Source organism: Narcine bancroftii, chromosome 2, assembly GCF_036971445.1.
Source record: "Narcine bancroftii isolate sNarBan1 chromosome 2, sNarBan1.hap1, whole genome shotgun sequence".
NCBI classification, from domain to species: Eukaryota; Metazoa; Chordata; class Chondrichthyes; order Torpediniformes; family Narcinidae; genus Narcine; species Narcine bancroftii.
In genome coordinates this window covers 226801985-226818713 of record NC_091470.1, presented here as the reverse complement: position 1 = coordinate 226818713, position 16729 = coordinate 226801985, and the positions used below count along the sequence as shown (strand labels likewise).

Below are 16729 nucleotides of genomic sequence, written 5' to 3'. Positions count from 1 at the left end.
CATCAATATAATGGTGAATCGAGAGAAGGCGATACTGGCACCGCCTCCAAATCACGGGCAATTAGGCTGTGGCAAATAGTGGGAGAGTGTACATAGCCCTGAGGGAGGTGGGTGAAGGTATACTGGCGCCCCTTCCAAGTAAAGGCAAACTGATCCTGTGAGACCTCAGCTATAAGAATACTGAAGAAGGCGTTAGCGAGATCAATGACAGCATACCATGTTCCTGAGTTCCCAGTAGCAATGTTTTCAATAAGGGTAACAATGTCCGGAACGGCCGAAGCAAGTGGTGGGGCATGTTTGTTCAAAAAGCAATAATCAACTGTCATTCTCCAGGAGCCATCCGGCTTCTGGACCATCCAAACAGGGCTATTAAAAGGCGATGTTGCGGGCCTGACTACCCTTCTTCTTGCAAAGCATTGATGGTGGCAGTAATCTCTTCCTGCCCTCCAGGGAGGCGATATTGTGGAATGCATACTGATTTCGGGGGGGGAGAGGCACCATCACAGGATCCCACTTAGCCCGACCCACCACTAGTCTTTTTGTAATAGTCCAAATTCCAAATGCAAATCCCCCTTGGCTAGTATTAAGGGCTGTACCGGCCAACATATTAATACCAGGGATACACTCATCAGTGGCAGCCACCAGGGCATGTAACCATGCAGGGGAAGGGCCATCACCTACCGTGGCCCGGACTTTTATTTCCTTCACCAGGGTGATTGCTCCTCTCATCCCCTCTATTCGAAATGTCGGTCCAGTCCAGAGGTCGGGGTTACCAGGAATCACAGAGTGCTCCGCACCGTTATCGACCAAGGCCAAATATTGGCGGTCATTACCCCCACCCCAATGGATTGTTAACGGTATGTAGGGCCACGGGTTCCCGTATATCCGCCATATTTCAATGGAGTAGACATGGGAATCCTGCCCACACCCTCATGCCTTAGTAGGGTTTGGGGGCTTCCAGGACCACATGCCACTATTATGCATAAGAACCTTTTTAACCAATTGCTGTATCTCATCACGGGTAACTGGAGCAAGAGAATCTGGCTCGATAGGAGCAGCAGTGGGAGCAGAAGGCACAGCTGGGCCAGGAGGACTCAACGACTGGGGATGATGTTCCCCTGCCTTCCTCTTATAAAGGGCATAAAGGATCGCGGTAGGTTTCCCATCAATATCACTTTTAGTTACGCCTAACTTTAACAAGGTTAGAAAAAGGTCCTTCCTTGTCGGTCCATTATTAGCAGCAGCCCCTCTCTTTTCATCCTGCTTGTCTGATTTAACCTGGGTTGTACGTGAGTGGATTTTACCTCCCAACTCTAATTCTCGAAGCCCAGATAAAGCGTGCACCGCCTCAGACACAGGGTGCCCAATTAGCGGACTAGTTACGGACAGAACCAGTACCCGTGCAGTGGGTTGGGCGAAACGAACCAATCTGGTATGTATTCCGGCCATGAACATCTCTTCGTCAGGGCTCCCCCATGTATCCACAGCCTCAAATGCCCTGCATACAAGGCAGAGGCCAGGGCCCGTTGACAAATTACTGCTAGACCCTCCTCTGCAAATGTAAATCCCAATCCACTGGTGATGGGTATACTCGTAACAGGGCATCCCCTAGAGTGGCAAGTAAGTAATCCACCCCTCTCATTCTACAACGTAGCTCAGGAGTGACCCAGATATCAGTAGTAAATGTTCCTAATCCCAACAATTCCTCAAGGGTCAAATATATATTACCCCCTCCTTGTTCCCAAACACGCAGGAGCCAGGCCGCCAGAGTTTCTCCTGTCTAAATCGATCTCCAATTGTGGCCAGCTCTTTAATAGAGAAGTCGCATATCTTTGACTGCTCCCGACCCCTGTTCCTACTTTGGCCCATAGGGCCCTCTACCCAGTGGACAGGAGGAGGCCGAGGCCATCTTATAGAGGGGGGCCATCGAGCATAAGCAGGGGTTCAGGTATCTTCCCCTGGGTCTGCTTGGGAGGCCGGGGCATCTATCCCTTCAATCTCTTCAATTACATCATCCCCCTTTCCGTCTTCGTTTGTTTGGGAAGTCTGCTGCCTTTCGGGGTGGACATGAACAGCAGGTGGAGAGGGGAGTATGTCAGGCACATGCTGAGGGGTATATGCATTATTACCATTGTCATCATACCAGATATTCCCGTCCCAATCATCAATTACTTCAGGATCATCGCCAATCCTTATCATGGCTCGAATACGATGTGGATTGGGTACTACCTCTTGCTTTTCCTTATTTGCACAGAGCTGCTGCTGGAGTTTAATATTACGGCAGATTGTTTGGACATGCTTATCTTCCTTCTTTGGCTTGGTCCTGACCAGTGCGAACAATCTCGCTCATCATGGAACAGTGTTGTCGCATGGCTTCTATCTCCTCCTCTCGTTGCTCTCTCTTGTGCTGGGATTCTACTTCTCACTGAACAGATTCTGCTTCACGCTGAATAGCGCGGCGTAAGACTGTGGCCAGGAGCCAAAAACCGTCCATCAGTGTCCCCTTTTTAACAGGAAATTTACTTTCTCGAAGGAAAGTGGCAACCCGCTCTCCCAGAGGTGCACTTGATGGATCTAACCTCTCATCCCAACTAATGGGTGGTCCCAACAAAGACAGGGTATTGGCCAACATGCCAAACCCATCGTCTTTGGAAGTGCATCCCAGAATCAAGAACTGCTCAGGGCTCACCTCTTTCTTTCGGCGAAACATCTCGAGACCAATCCTGCCGACTACGCCAATTGTCCTGGGTAAACTTGTACATCTCACTTTGTTCATTTTAGATTGGTCACAGTGTTTGAGCTACTGAAAGAAAATAGACACACATGCCGAGAACACTTCAGTTTATACAAATCTTTATTACAAATTCTAAAGTTGATATCAAACTACAATATGCAAGCCCTTCCCAATTATAGTTATCAACGCCTGGACTGGTCCCAACTGCCGAAGCAAGGCAACGACCGCATGCTTGTAGTAGTTTGTTGGGGCGCTGGTAGCAGCTTCTCCATCTCCCCCGACCAGGACGTTGGCTGGACTCTAGAAGTTCTTCTTCTTGCTGAGAGATGTTGCCACTCCTCAGGGAGTCTGAAACTTCAGTAGCGGGACCATGGCCTATATTACCCAAAAACTGCTTATCCAAGCACCTATTCCCATCACAAAAAAAGATAACCGAGCAGCCTCGGCTTCTATCAAATACCACAACTTTATAGCTTATCACTTTGAATACAATGATTTACTTAGCTTAAAGACATCTAGCTTATCACTTCAAATACAATGATCTACTTAGCTGCGAGGTCTCGCTTGACAGTCTGCAACCAACAAAATCCCATCAATCTCAAACAGCAACCGGCTAATAAGCAGGAAGATTAAATGTTCTTGGTACCAGATGTCATTTTGTCAGATAACTGCATCTCTGGGCCCCATGGTGGAATCTAGCTTATGTCTGTTGATTCTTACATTATTCTCAAAGTAGATTACTAATACTCAGCCTTGCATCAGCAAAGCATGGTTTAAATCTTCCATTACACCTGTATGTGGCTTATGTCTGGTTGTGTGCTTGCATGTTTAGCACCGAGGACCAGAGAACACTATTCTGTTGAGTTGTGCAATCGGATGATGAATTAACTTGAACGTGAACAATGCCTCCTCATTAGTCTAGAAGTTTCAGCAGCATTAACACTTCCTCAGAAGATTGGCAAGAGCGAGGCTACTTGCCCCATCTTGACATTTTACAGGAGCACAAGGAGGAATTACTGGTTAAGTGGTGTCAATCTGCATCATATTGTATTTAAAATTCTGTTGATTTTATCTCACAATGAAGAGTAAGCATATTTTTCCTTGAAACCTATGTTCAGCAGAGACAGCTGAAAAAATTATTTGTAATGGGACTAGCCAGAGAAAAACTATTATACCCAAAGAATTTTTGAAATTGAGCCCATGTTCTCATCCTATTTCTCATTAACGGATTATGTGTCAATTTAGAAAAGGAAAATGGTAAAAAAAAAACGTAAAATTGCCAACATACATTTTTTTTTGGATAACTTCAATTCCATTTCTACCCAAGAAGGGTGATTCACTAACTTATCCAAATGTAATTATGCAAGTAAATTACATTTATTAATCGCCCAATAATAGAATCTAAAATCTGAAAGTGATATCCTCCATTTATTTTAGTCTTTTGAAGCTGGGCTTTAATTATACGTGTTTTTTTTCCCTCTGCCATAACAGAATCTAATGTGCTAAAAAAGGATTTAGGAATAAAAATTGGTAAATCTTGAAAAGATTTAGAAATTTAGGCAGAATGTTCATTTTAATTGAATTAATATGAACCATTATTGTAATAGGTAAGGGTGACTATCTGATAATAGTAATTTAGTCTTATTGAGTAATACCAAAAAGTCCTCTTTCACTAAATTTTTATAATTTTTCATAATTGTAATTCCTAAATATTGGAATTGATCTTTCACTATTTTAAACAGGAAATTAGAATACCTTACAAAAGATCCTTTTAAAGTTAAAAGTTCACTCTTATCTAAATCTAATTTATAACCTGAAAACTGGCAAAATTGGGTAAACAAAGTTAATATATTTGGTATAGAAACATCAGGATTTGAAATAAAAAGGAATAAATCATCTGTATAAAGAGATGCTTTGTTTAATTCCGCATCTAGTTATACCTTTGAATTCTCCACACTGTCAGAGATCAACAGCTACTATATCAAAAACCAAAGGACTTGATGGGCAACCTTGTCGTGTTCAAATTTATTATCTTGTTTTTATGAAGATACCGATCCACTATATGATGTGTAAAAGTTTTGAAGCTTTGCTGATCCATATGTTTTGGAAGTGCCCAAATTTAAAGATGTTAGAAAGACATTTCCAAACTTTATCAACGATTTTTAAGATCAAAATAGACCCATATCCGTTAATTGTTTTGTTAGGTTTATCACGTGAGCCAGATTAACCTCTGTCTGCAACTCTGGAGAAAATTTTAGCCTTTACCACACTGATAACCAGAAGAGCAATTTTACTGAAATGGAAAGATGACTCTTCACCTACCCGTACACAGTTGTTATATGATGTAATGTCCTATTTAAGCTTGGAGAAAATTAGATACATTAAAGATAGGAAGTTTCAATTTCTAAAGACGAGGGGCCCATGCATAGAATACTATCACGATTGGAAGATTTAAACATTTTGAATGTTCTGGAGTTTCTCTGTCCAATGTCTGGAGGTTGCTCTCCGATCCACAATTTCCCTTTTCCTTTACAAAGGTTACATTGATTAGAGGGTAGATTAGATTTAGTTTTTATGTTTTTTTTCGGTTGTTTTTATTTTCTTTTTATCAATTTTTATTTGGATTAATTTGTAAAATATGGGCTTCAACATGGTTATCATAGATTAATTCAGTAACTTGTTTCTCATGTGGATTAAGGAACTGTCAAATGTGGTTCCGTCAATTTTATTTTATCCTTGTGTATATATATGAGATAATGCCTTGTTCTGTGTTTTCCTTAAATTTTGTATGCAAGTTTATATGTTAAATTCAAGAAAAATATTTAAAGAAAGAAAAGTAAGCATATTTCCATAGCTCTCCTATTATACAATGCATTTATTCATCACTTTGTTGTGATAGATTTTTCTTCCTTTTGTGTTTAAATCTTTTTTCTGCCTCCACAAATGGACTCAGATCTCGCAGGAAAATTTAATAGGGATTGTTACTCAGCTATTGATCAATAAAATGTAACTAAATTTCCTGGCATTCAAGACCTATTTTAACTTATGCAACTGTTGTCCACATATTATTACCTAGAAAATAATCAAACCTACAAATAATTGTGGTGATGTTTATAGCCAATGCACTCACTAGCCCTCAGTCTCATGGAATGTGCAGAAAAATCAGAGGAAAATAAAACAATTTAGAAAAACAGGAATTATTCTCTAACTTCTTGGGTAGAAAAACTCCAGGGACTGCTCATTGCATTTCAAATAAACTGGCAATTTACTTAAATAGCAGCAGCAAATCCATATGTTTAAATAGCTGAACCAGATGCTTCTCATTAAAAATGAACATGTACTTGCATTTAAGCATTCTTGTGTGTTTTATTTGTAATTTCTACAGTTTGTTTGTCTCAAAATCTTTCCATATGTACAGGCTAATTCTTTCACCATTAAGATTTTCTTTAAGCTGTATTACTCGAAAATAAGATATTGTAGCATTCACACTATGCGAGCATGGAGAAGAACGAGACTGGTTTATTTCTCTGGCCATCGTGCTTATATGGGCCCCAGGCAATGACATCAGGACCCTGCATCATTGGAGTGTCGGCCTGGGATTGGCTGGCGTTCCCGCCAGAGTTCCCCATCTTCCTGTCGTGTGAAGGTCACCTGGAATGATGGCTGGTGTAACCCCCAGGTCCACGAAGTCTCCACGTTCTTCGGCCATTTTGCAGGTCGCTACACAAACCTCCCCCCTCGAACCGGCGACTGAGCCATTGTCTGCAGCCTTGGGAAATCTGCCCCTGCATCAGGGTGGAGGAGTGGAAACGAGCTCATTGCAGTCTAGATAAGCCAGATGGTAAAAGTCTTTGTAAAAGTAAATGGCCGATGGTAAAAGTCTTCTCCTTTCCATCTATTTCAAGGATGAAGGTGGAACTCTTGTCCCTGATGACCCTGTAGGGCCCCTTGTAGGGCCGTTTTAAGGGCGGCCAGAATGCGGCCCTTTTCACAAATATGTACTGACAAGTCTTTAAGTCCCTGGAGACTTTATGTTTGGGCTGGCTGTGTGGTGAGGGTTGCCATGGGACCAGGGATCCCATTTTTCACCGCGTTCTCAAGGGTTGCCATGGCGTCTTCCAGGCATTTATTGAGGGCCAGGAACTTCTCAGGAATGATCAAAGGTGCGCCATAGACCATCACCACCGCCGAGGCATTGAAGTCTTCTTTCGAAGTGGTATGAATTCCCAACAGGACTAAGGTCAATTCATCCACCCAATTGGGACCATTGACCTGATCATTAAGGCTGCCCTGAGGTGCCTATGAAAGTGCTCCACCAAACTACTGGCCTGAGGGTGATACGCAGTGGTGTGGTGGAGCTGTGTATCCAGGAAGTTAGCCAGCGCTGCCCAGTGGTGAATTGTGGTCTCTTGTGTGAGGTTAGGTGCTCTAGGACTCTGAATCTGGACACCTATGTGTCAATGAGTGCCCTGACACAGGTTTCTGTGGTGTCCATGGTAAATTCGGACACGTGGGACAAGTGTCTCTGTTGTCGGGCCGACCACTGATCCGATACCTCATAGAAGGTGAAAGTCAGCAGCTTGTGATCGGTGAAGACCTTGAATTGCTGGCCTTCCTAAAAGTAATGGAAATGTCTTACTCCCAGGTACAGCAGCAACAGCTCTCGGTCAAAAATGCTGTATTTGAGCTCTGGGGTCGGAGGTGCCTGCTGAAAAAGGCCAAGGGATGCCACTGGCCCTCAGAGAGTTGCTCCAACATGCTCTCGACCACTGTGCAGGAGGCATCAACTGTCAGGGCAGTAGGGGACCTCCAGTCTGGTGTGTGTTAAGTGGTGTTGGCCAGCACATCTTTGGCGTTCTGGAAGACCCCTCCTCCCAAGTAATGTCTTTCGACTTTCCTGCCATCTGCGCAAAGATGGGGCACATGATGCTTGCTGCTGCTGGTATGACCCTCTTTGAGGACCATGTATTTGCCTTGCTCCAGAGGCTGCTGTAGGAAATATATGACCTTTGCCGCTGTATCCTGATCGAGGGTGCTTATGACTTAGAAGTAGCAGGTGTCATCGATGGTGACGTGCTGAAACTGGAACTGAGCTTCGGTCTGCTTGAACCACACGTGTGGCTATGACATCTAAAACGTTGGGAGTCTAAGAGAAACCACGTGGATGGTCGCTGGCTCCGCTTGATCCATAATTTTCAGTTTCAACTGCAGGTTGGACCTGTCGGGGTCACCAATGTAGTGTTTGCGCTACGTGAGCATGGAAAGAACGACATGCACACAAAAGCCTTGGAAAACGAGACTGGTTTATTGTTCTGGCAGTCGCGTTTATATGGGCCTCAGATGTGACGACAGGGCCCCACATCATTGAGCGCTGGCCTGGGATTGGCTGGCGTTTCCACCAGAGTTCCCCATCTTCGCACCGTGCAGACGTCACCTGAGACGACGGCTGGTGTCATCCCGCAGTCGCCGTGTTCATCAGTTATTTTACAGGTCAGTCTGTGTCTCCACATGCGGGCCACTACAATATAACTGTGGGAGCAAGCCTTCATCATAGAAAATCTCAGAATTAGTACCAATCTGGAATGACTTTTTCATGCATTTGTTAGACTGTTTATATCCTTTACCATAAATCTTCATGCTGTATTCATAAAATATCAGTATAATTGAAGATATCAAAACCCTATGTAGTCTAGTAGTTTTATTTATGATCCATTTACTTTCTCAATATTCATTTATTCATTGTGTGGCTTGTGCATGATGAATGAAATCCAGTTTATAATTGATTAAGAACTGATGAACCAGGAGCATATGTTGATCCATAATATCATGATATGATGGATTTTTTTTCCTGGGGACAGAAAGAGACATTCTTAAGCACTTTGTGATTTGGAGCTCCTCAAAGCTTTCATGCTTATCTTGCTGATGGCAACAAGCTGGATTTCTGAAAATATCCATCGATATGCTAGAGTTAAAAAAGGTAGAAATCTGAACTTCATGAGCCTGAATGAAGTCCTGAAAATGTGCCATTTTATTTTTAAAATCAGTTTATTTGCTTTTATATTTGATTAATTGTGTACATGAAGCACAATGCATTTAGGAACATCCAGTTGTGCGATAACTGCAACTTCATAGTTCTCTATCTAAACCAATATGTTCAGGTGCAATAAAAATAATAAAAGATGTGCAAAATACTGTAAAGCCTCAATAAAGAGAAATAAAAAAACCTGCTTTAAATTAAAATTAAAATAACTCCACCCATGACTGTGTGGCCAGGCGCAATTCAAATGCTATCTACAAATTTGCTGATGACTCTGGTTTTCGGCAGAATCACAGATGGCAATGAGAAAGTGGACAGGAGGGAGAAAGATCAGCTCATTTAATGGTGTCACAATAACAACCACCTTGCTCTCAACATTTGCAAAACCAAGAAAATGATTGTGGACTTCAGGAGGAAACCCGGAGACGCGAAACAATCCTCATTGAGGGGTCAGCAGTGGATAGGATCAAGACCTTCAAATTCCTGGTTGTCAACCTCTCTGAGGATCTGTCCTGGAGCCTCCAAGCCAGTGCAATCATAAAGGAGGCCAGTGACTATATTTTTTGTGAGGTGTTTGAGGAGATTGAGTATGTCACCGAAGACTCTCAAGAACTTCAATGAGAAGAGCATTCTTTCTGATTGCTTCACTGACTGGTGGCAATGATCAGGACAAGAAAAAAACTCCAGAGGATTGTTAACTTGGCCTACCAGGCCCCAGACTTCACTCCATTGAGTGTCTTAAGAAAGCAGCCCTTATTCTCAAAGATGTTGTTTGGCTGAATTAATGGCACTTTCCAACCTATTTCTCTAACTCCATAACTCTCTGATGTGTCTGCACTCTTCAGGTTCTAGTTCCTTGTATATCTATAACATTAATCAAGCAACCATTAATCAGCTATATTTTCATCAGTCCTCATCCTCTTTAAACCACTCAACCACCTCTGGGATATTCCTTATAACCATCACTTTGAACAAGTGATCATTTTTTTATGAAGTGTCAACATAAAAAAAATCTAGAATGCTTCTGTGAATTACTTTTCAACCTTTACAAATAACAGAATTAATACAGTTCTTGTTTTTAACACAACATTTGGTGCTTCTTCAAGAATATTGAGGAATATTGACAGATAGCGAAGTTATCACAATGTGAACAAGGAATTCTGCACCGATATAAAAACTCAAAATTAATTGAACATGAGGGGGAAGAATTAAACAGAAAAGCCACATTCAAGTGTAGATAACTGGCACAAAAAAGACTAAAAAAAATATGGTTTGCAACTCAATCAAAGCAGAAAGACAAAGCACTTCCATTCTGTTTTCATAGTAAACATTATTCTCCCTTGGAAGCACATTCCAATGCTGAAAGCCAAAAGGCTGGAAACATATGAAACCTAGATAGTCATCACCTCCCAGAAAAAAACACCTCAGTATTTGTCTCAGTGTACTCTTGGTAGAAATTAACTTAAAGCAAGGCCAAAAATAGCAATGAACCTCAAAAATGTCACAATATGTCATCTATTATTGCATTTAAAAATTTAGTTTAGTTGTATTAAATATGAATATAAAATAAACTGGGAAAAATAATTTTGATATAAATGAAGGAAATGGATCATGTTTTTAAACTGCCACTTTGTTCCGGGATATTTGCAACTTTTTTACGTTATGTCTGCTGTGTAAAAAGCAACATGAAATGGAGGGGTCATTTCAGTCCTGGCTTTTTTTTCCGGCAGCTGAGGCAATAACAACACTGGAATGCCGTCTTTGTAAAGGGGCAATCCGTCATTCCGGGACCAACACTGATAAAGAAGTGTATGTGTACCTCATTTAAAACTTGAACAAAACATGTAAGTAGGACAACAGGAAAAATCTTTTTAATAATATCACTGTCCTGCTCTCTCCTGTTGGCCTGCAATTATCTTTCTCTTTGGCTTGGCTTCGCAGATGAAGATTTATGGAGGGGTAAATGTCCACGTCAGCTGCAGACTCGTTTGTGGCTGACAAGTCCGATGCGGGACAGGCAGACACGGTTGCAGCGGTTGCAGGGTAAAATTGGTTGGTTGGGGTTGGGTGTTGGGTTTTTCCTCCTTAGTCTTTTGTCAGTGAGGTGGGCTCTGCAGTCTTCTTCAAAGGAGGTTGCTGCCCGCCGAACTGTGAGGCGCCAAGATGCACGGTTTGAGACGATATCAGCCCACTGGCGGTGGTCAATGTGGCAGGCACCAAGAGATTTCTTTAGGCAGTCCTTGTACCTCTTCTTTGGTGCACCCCTGTTACGGTGGCTAGTGGAGAGCTCGCCATATAACACGATATTATACTGCAAAGGTAAATGGAAGAGTCGATTTGGCTGATAGCGAGTAGTTCACTAGGGAATATCTGACCAGCAGGCACTTGGAGTTTAGCCCATCTCTGATGTCTATCCATGCTCTCATAAATGAAGAAGTCTGAAATGAGCTGGAGAAGAAATAGTTGGAGCTGGAGATGAAATGAGCTGATGGTTAAAGAGTGATGCACCCTCTACTAGACTCACCATTTCATGAGATGGGTAAAGCACTGATGTATTGCTGGGAGGAGAATGAGAGATGATTTAATTTATTAGTACATAATTCATGTGAGGTTATTCATTTTGGGGGAAGTAATAGGAAAGCTGAGTATTATTTAAATGGAGACAAGCTAGGGAGTGGGGAAGTGCAAATGGATCTGGCTGTACTTGTTCACCGGTCACTGAAGGCTAGCATGCAGGTTCAGAAAGCTGTGAAGAAGGCAAATGGAATGTTGGCTTTCATAAAGAGGGAATTGGAGTATAGGAACAGAGACGCCCTTCTGCAGTTATACAGGGCCCTGGTGAGACCCCACCTGGAGTATTGCGTCCAGTTCTGGTCTCCAAACTTGAGGAAGGACATAGTAGCTATAGAGGGTATGCAGCGCAGATTTACAAGGTTAGTTCCAGGGATGGCAGGGTTGTCATATGCAGCAAGGCTAGAAAAACTGGACTTGTATCCATTGGAGTTTAGAAGGATGAGGGGGGACATGATTGAGGTATACAAAATCATCAGGGGGATAGACAAGGTGAAGTCTGATTACTTGTTCCCAATGATGGGGGAGACGAGGACTAGAGGGCATAGTTTAAGAATACAGGGTAGGCCCTTTAGGACGGAGATGAGAAAGCATTTTTTTACCCAGAGAAATGTGAATCTGTGGAATGCTCTGCCACAGAGGGTGGAAAGGGGTACTGATGGTAATGATCAGCCATGATCTAAAATGGTGGTGCTGGCCCGACGGGCCAAATGGCCTACTCCAGCTCCTATTGTCTATTGTCTATTGTCTATTGTTTTTACAGGACAGATGTGGGGTGGCTGTTGGTCTTTCAAAATAAGGTTTGATTATTAATGATAAGATAAAAAATATGTATCAAAGGATACTGAATCTGGAACTCTACAGAAGAAGGATGTGAATGTCCCATTATTAAATGTATTCAAGACAGTCACTGACAGATCTTAAAGGTATTAAAGAAGAGATTAGTGTTTGGGAATGGCATTGTGATAAAAGACCAGCTCCCTCACTGATCCCACTGCCCCACTCTCAGCTGTTCCCAGGTAGCTCTAGTCACCTTGTGCTGTGAGCAAGCTGATCTGTGGGTTTATCCTCAGTTTGAACAGTCTGAAGCCCTCAACATTATCTTTCCTTATCTGTCACTAGCCCCCAATGATAGATAGCAGTGATTAGTAAGGGATTCCTTAAGGTGGTATGTGAGTGAAAAAGAAAAAGTTAGAAATCTTCTGCTATAGATCAATACTTGCAGTAGATTTTCCCATGCTCTTTTATAAATTGTGCATGTATTTTCGCATGTTCTTTTATTAATTGTGTGTTAATAAAAGTATTGTGTGCAGACTTGTCTCTCTTGAACCTGACACTTGCTCAACACAGCAATGACCAGTGTTGGGTCCGACAGCAGGCCGCCAGGAGAGTCTCCTGACAGCCCGCCAACAGCCCCCAACATTAGATAGTGGTGATGCTAGTGAGCCGAGCAGCAACGATGATCGCTCTCGACGTAACTCACCATTATCATCCTAATTTCAACTTTGCATATAAAGCTGTGGGAATATTTTTGAGCCCTTTTTTTGGGGAAAAAAAGTGGTTCTAACATGCCATCAAATACAGTATGTAATATGTGACACTAGATGCTGATGCCAATACTGTTGTGTTACATGTCCCGCCTCTTTTGCGCCTGGAATGCCGGCTTGCTGTATAAAATGACACACTGACCCAGCCTGATGCAGGATTTCTATGTATAAATCTCTTGTGTACTCTTGGGAGAAATTAACTTAAAGCAAGGACAAAAATATCACTGAACCTCAAAAATGTCACAATATGTCAACTCTATGATTGCAGATAAAATTTTAGTTTAGTTGTATTAAATAGGCATGTAAAAATGAACTGGAATAAATAATTTTGATATAAATGAAGGAAATGGATCGTGTTTTTAAGCTATTTATTTTTTCCTGTTTCCTTTGACAATTTTCTTGAATTATAACCCTTTACTAAGGGGGGAGAGAGTAACCCAGAATTAACTACTTGCTCTATTTCCATCATTCCCACTCTATAACCTGCAAACAGCACATGCAACCGAACTGAGACATGGCTTGAACTGTAACACAAGCAGTGTGCGAGACAATTATAAATTTCTCAACAGATTAGGTAACCCACATTTCCCTCTTTTAAGAAGTGGCTAACATCTTGATAATCCTTCAGCAAAATTGGAAAATGGAATTCAGAGTCGTGAGAGTTCAGAACAGCTGAATTTCATTCCAACTGAATCACACATCGATGAAGCAGTTTTCACTCACCCCTTTGTGCAACTTCCTGATTGGACTACATGGGAGCGTGGGGATTTTAAATGCATGGTTGCAGCAATGAAATATCCTTTCAGCAGCTGAATTTAACATTGATAAAAATGTTACACTGAAGATTTTGGACGTTCATCTTAAATTAATGAGTAATGTGAGTTTATTGTCATGTTTATAAGTACAATGCACAGCTGCACCTACATACAGTATTTTCTACATATTTCCTCCTTCAACACAACAGGCCAAGGACAAACTTGTAACCCATCAAAGAGACATGGACTTTTGATAATAATGAAATATTATTACATGTTTTGAGTCCAGCCTGACATATTTCTATATTCCCCCCCCCCCCACACCTCTCTCATGGAAAACATCTAAGCTCAAAAAACAAACTGCTGGAGGAACACTTGACGATCCAAGTTCTTCCAGCAATTTGCTTTTCGTTCTAGATTCCAGCATCTGCAGTCACTTGTGTCAACGTGTATTCTCACTTGCTTCTCATCCAAATGTGATTAAGGCACTTAATTATATAGAGAAACTTTTTAAATGAAACTGCAGCACCAATGCGATGAACAAGTGGACTGTATAACCTTACTCAATGCAATAGCTTTTGCTATCCTTGATAACCCAGCAAGGCTCAATATAGTGCATTTATTTACCCCTTTTCAAGAATTCAAGGTGCAATTGTGAAAATAACAAAGATTTTTGGTAAAAATTCTGAACACTGACAACCACAACCAAATAACATGTTATTTATGTTATACCTTTATAAAAGATGTATGCAGTTCAGAATCTTTTACTGAACCCCATGGGACTAGACACTTTTGGAATTTGGAATTCTTTTGATAATGCAATAATAATAATGGTGGTACATTAAGTAGTTGCGCTGATTTCAGATTCGCGCTGAACAAAGATACACTCCAACTAGAAGGGTCTCTGGACAGGGGGGTTGCAACAGCAGCACTGGATGGGGTGGGGGGGGGTGGGGGGTTGCAGTGGCATTGGATGGGAGTTTGGTGGCAGCACTGGACGGAGGGGGGTTGCTGACGGTGCTGGACTTGTGGGGGGGGGGTGGTGTGGGGTAAGTGAAGTGAAATAAAGATAGACCATAAAATTACTAGTGTGCTTTTTATTTTTAATTAAAACATACAGTCAAACTTCAAACATAAACTGGCTCAATCTAAACTAAACACCTTGTTCTAAGATTAAGAATTTTTGGTTACAAGTTAAATTGTTTATTAGAAGAAAGTTTACCATTTGATCCAATGTTATTTTTATTAGGGGATATTAAATCGATTGCTTTAGGATTGAGATTGACTATGTACCAAAGTGAATTTTTACATTTGGCTTTGGCTGTTTCTAAAAAAATGTTTGACTATTACTTGGAAATCTGATTTAGTTTCAGGAATTTAGTTTCAAAGATGGTATGCTGAAATGAAATCCTGTATTCCTTTAGAAAAGATAACGTATAACTTGAGAGATAAATGTAATTTTTTTGTAAAAGTATGGAGCCCATATTTAAAAACTCTTGGTATTAAAATTTAATCTCCCAATCTGCTCCAGTGGATGTCTCGGTTTATGCAGATAAAAATTTGATTATTATTCTTGGTGATGATCTCCTTCTTTCTTTCCTTGGAAGTGGGTAGGGGAGGAGGGAGGGTGTTAGCTGGGTGGATGAGGGAGGTTGAGGGTTTTTATTTAATTATATGTTTGTATCACTATATTATAACTAATGTCATATGATTTAAGTTTATAAATAAAATATTTAAAAAAACTAAACTAAACACATGCAATAAAATCACAATGTCATCATGTTATGGTGACCATCGTCTTCAGGTTGGAGTCTGTCATCTGTCTGGGCTTCAGGCCATCTACAACAAATCAGGTATCCATATACAGCGAATCGGAGGCAATGGAATCAGTTTTTTTCACTGGCACCTGTAGTGTGAATTGAACATGAGACATGTCGGGTCATGTTTAGCACCAAACGTGATGATATCCATGGAAAAAATGTTTGGTTTTTAGAATTTTGAATAAAAGAATATGTACCTATATTATTTACACACACACACATGTGTGTATATATCTCTGTATTATCTTTACAAACCACAGTATAAAAGTGCCCCCTGTTGGACAATTTTATTTTCTGCCCCCAGTCTTATTTTCTGCTCCTTCAATAGATTTGTAATTATTTTATACATCATGCACAATTTCCTAAAGTCTATCTTAATGGAAATAACTTTTTTGGGGCACACTGACAGAACACAACCACTGTTTTATCAAGCAAATTTGCATCTGTGTCTTGCACTGGTTTTACAACAATTCCTCAAATTTAATAAATCATTTTCATTGCATTTTTCTGTTTTCACATTATGCAAAGCTCCAAAGCATGTGGCATTCCAATATTTTGCAAATTCTGTATAAATTTGCAACTGATATTTTTAGCATTACAAAATGTTTTGTTTACAGCAACATCATAGTGCAAACATTTATATAAACCAAATAAAAAGAGTTCAAGAAAAAAGATAAGTAAGGTAATGTGCATAGTTCATTCAGGAATCTGATGGCAAAGGGGAAGAAGCTATCCTTGTGCTGCTGAGTGCTCATCTTCAGTCTCCTGTACATTTTTCCTGATGGTAGAGGGCATGGTGGGGGTCCTCTTCTTCCCCCACTGTTTCCATCCCCTCTGTTGTTACTATCTGTTTCTCCCCTTCCATTTCCACCCTCCATTTCTCCCCCTTTTCTTACCCTTCTGTTTTTTCCCCTCTACTATTCACCCTCTGTTTTCACTGCTCTGTTTCTTTCCCCCCATTGTTTCTCCCCACTCCTTTGTTTCTCCCCATCAGTTTCCACCCCTCAGTTTATCTCCTTCTGATCTACCCCTCTTTTTATACCCCCTCTGTTTCCCCCACTGGGTTAATTGTGTATTTTGGCAACACATGTTCATGGGCCAGTAAGGCCTGTTACCCTGCTGTGACTTCAAAAGTAAAATTCTGAAAATTAAAAAATTAAGTGCTTTTCTTTCCAGCAGCTATAAGGTCTTCAACCCTCCCCTCACTATGAACAACTGGAACCACAAAAAGATCTGTGTGCATGACTGAACTCCAGTTTCTGCTC

At 41.2% G+C, this 16729-nt stretch overlaps 1 protein-coding gene across 8 annotated transcripts in view; it reads left to right on the top strand.

Annotated features, from left to right (window-relative positions):
- LOC138755103 (coiled-coil domain-containing protein 102A-like) overlaps nt 1–16729 on the top strand; it is a 656806-nt gene that overhangs the window by 34492 nt on the left and 605585 nt on the right. The window lies entirely within an intron of this gene.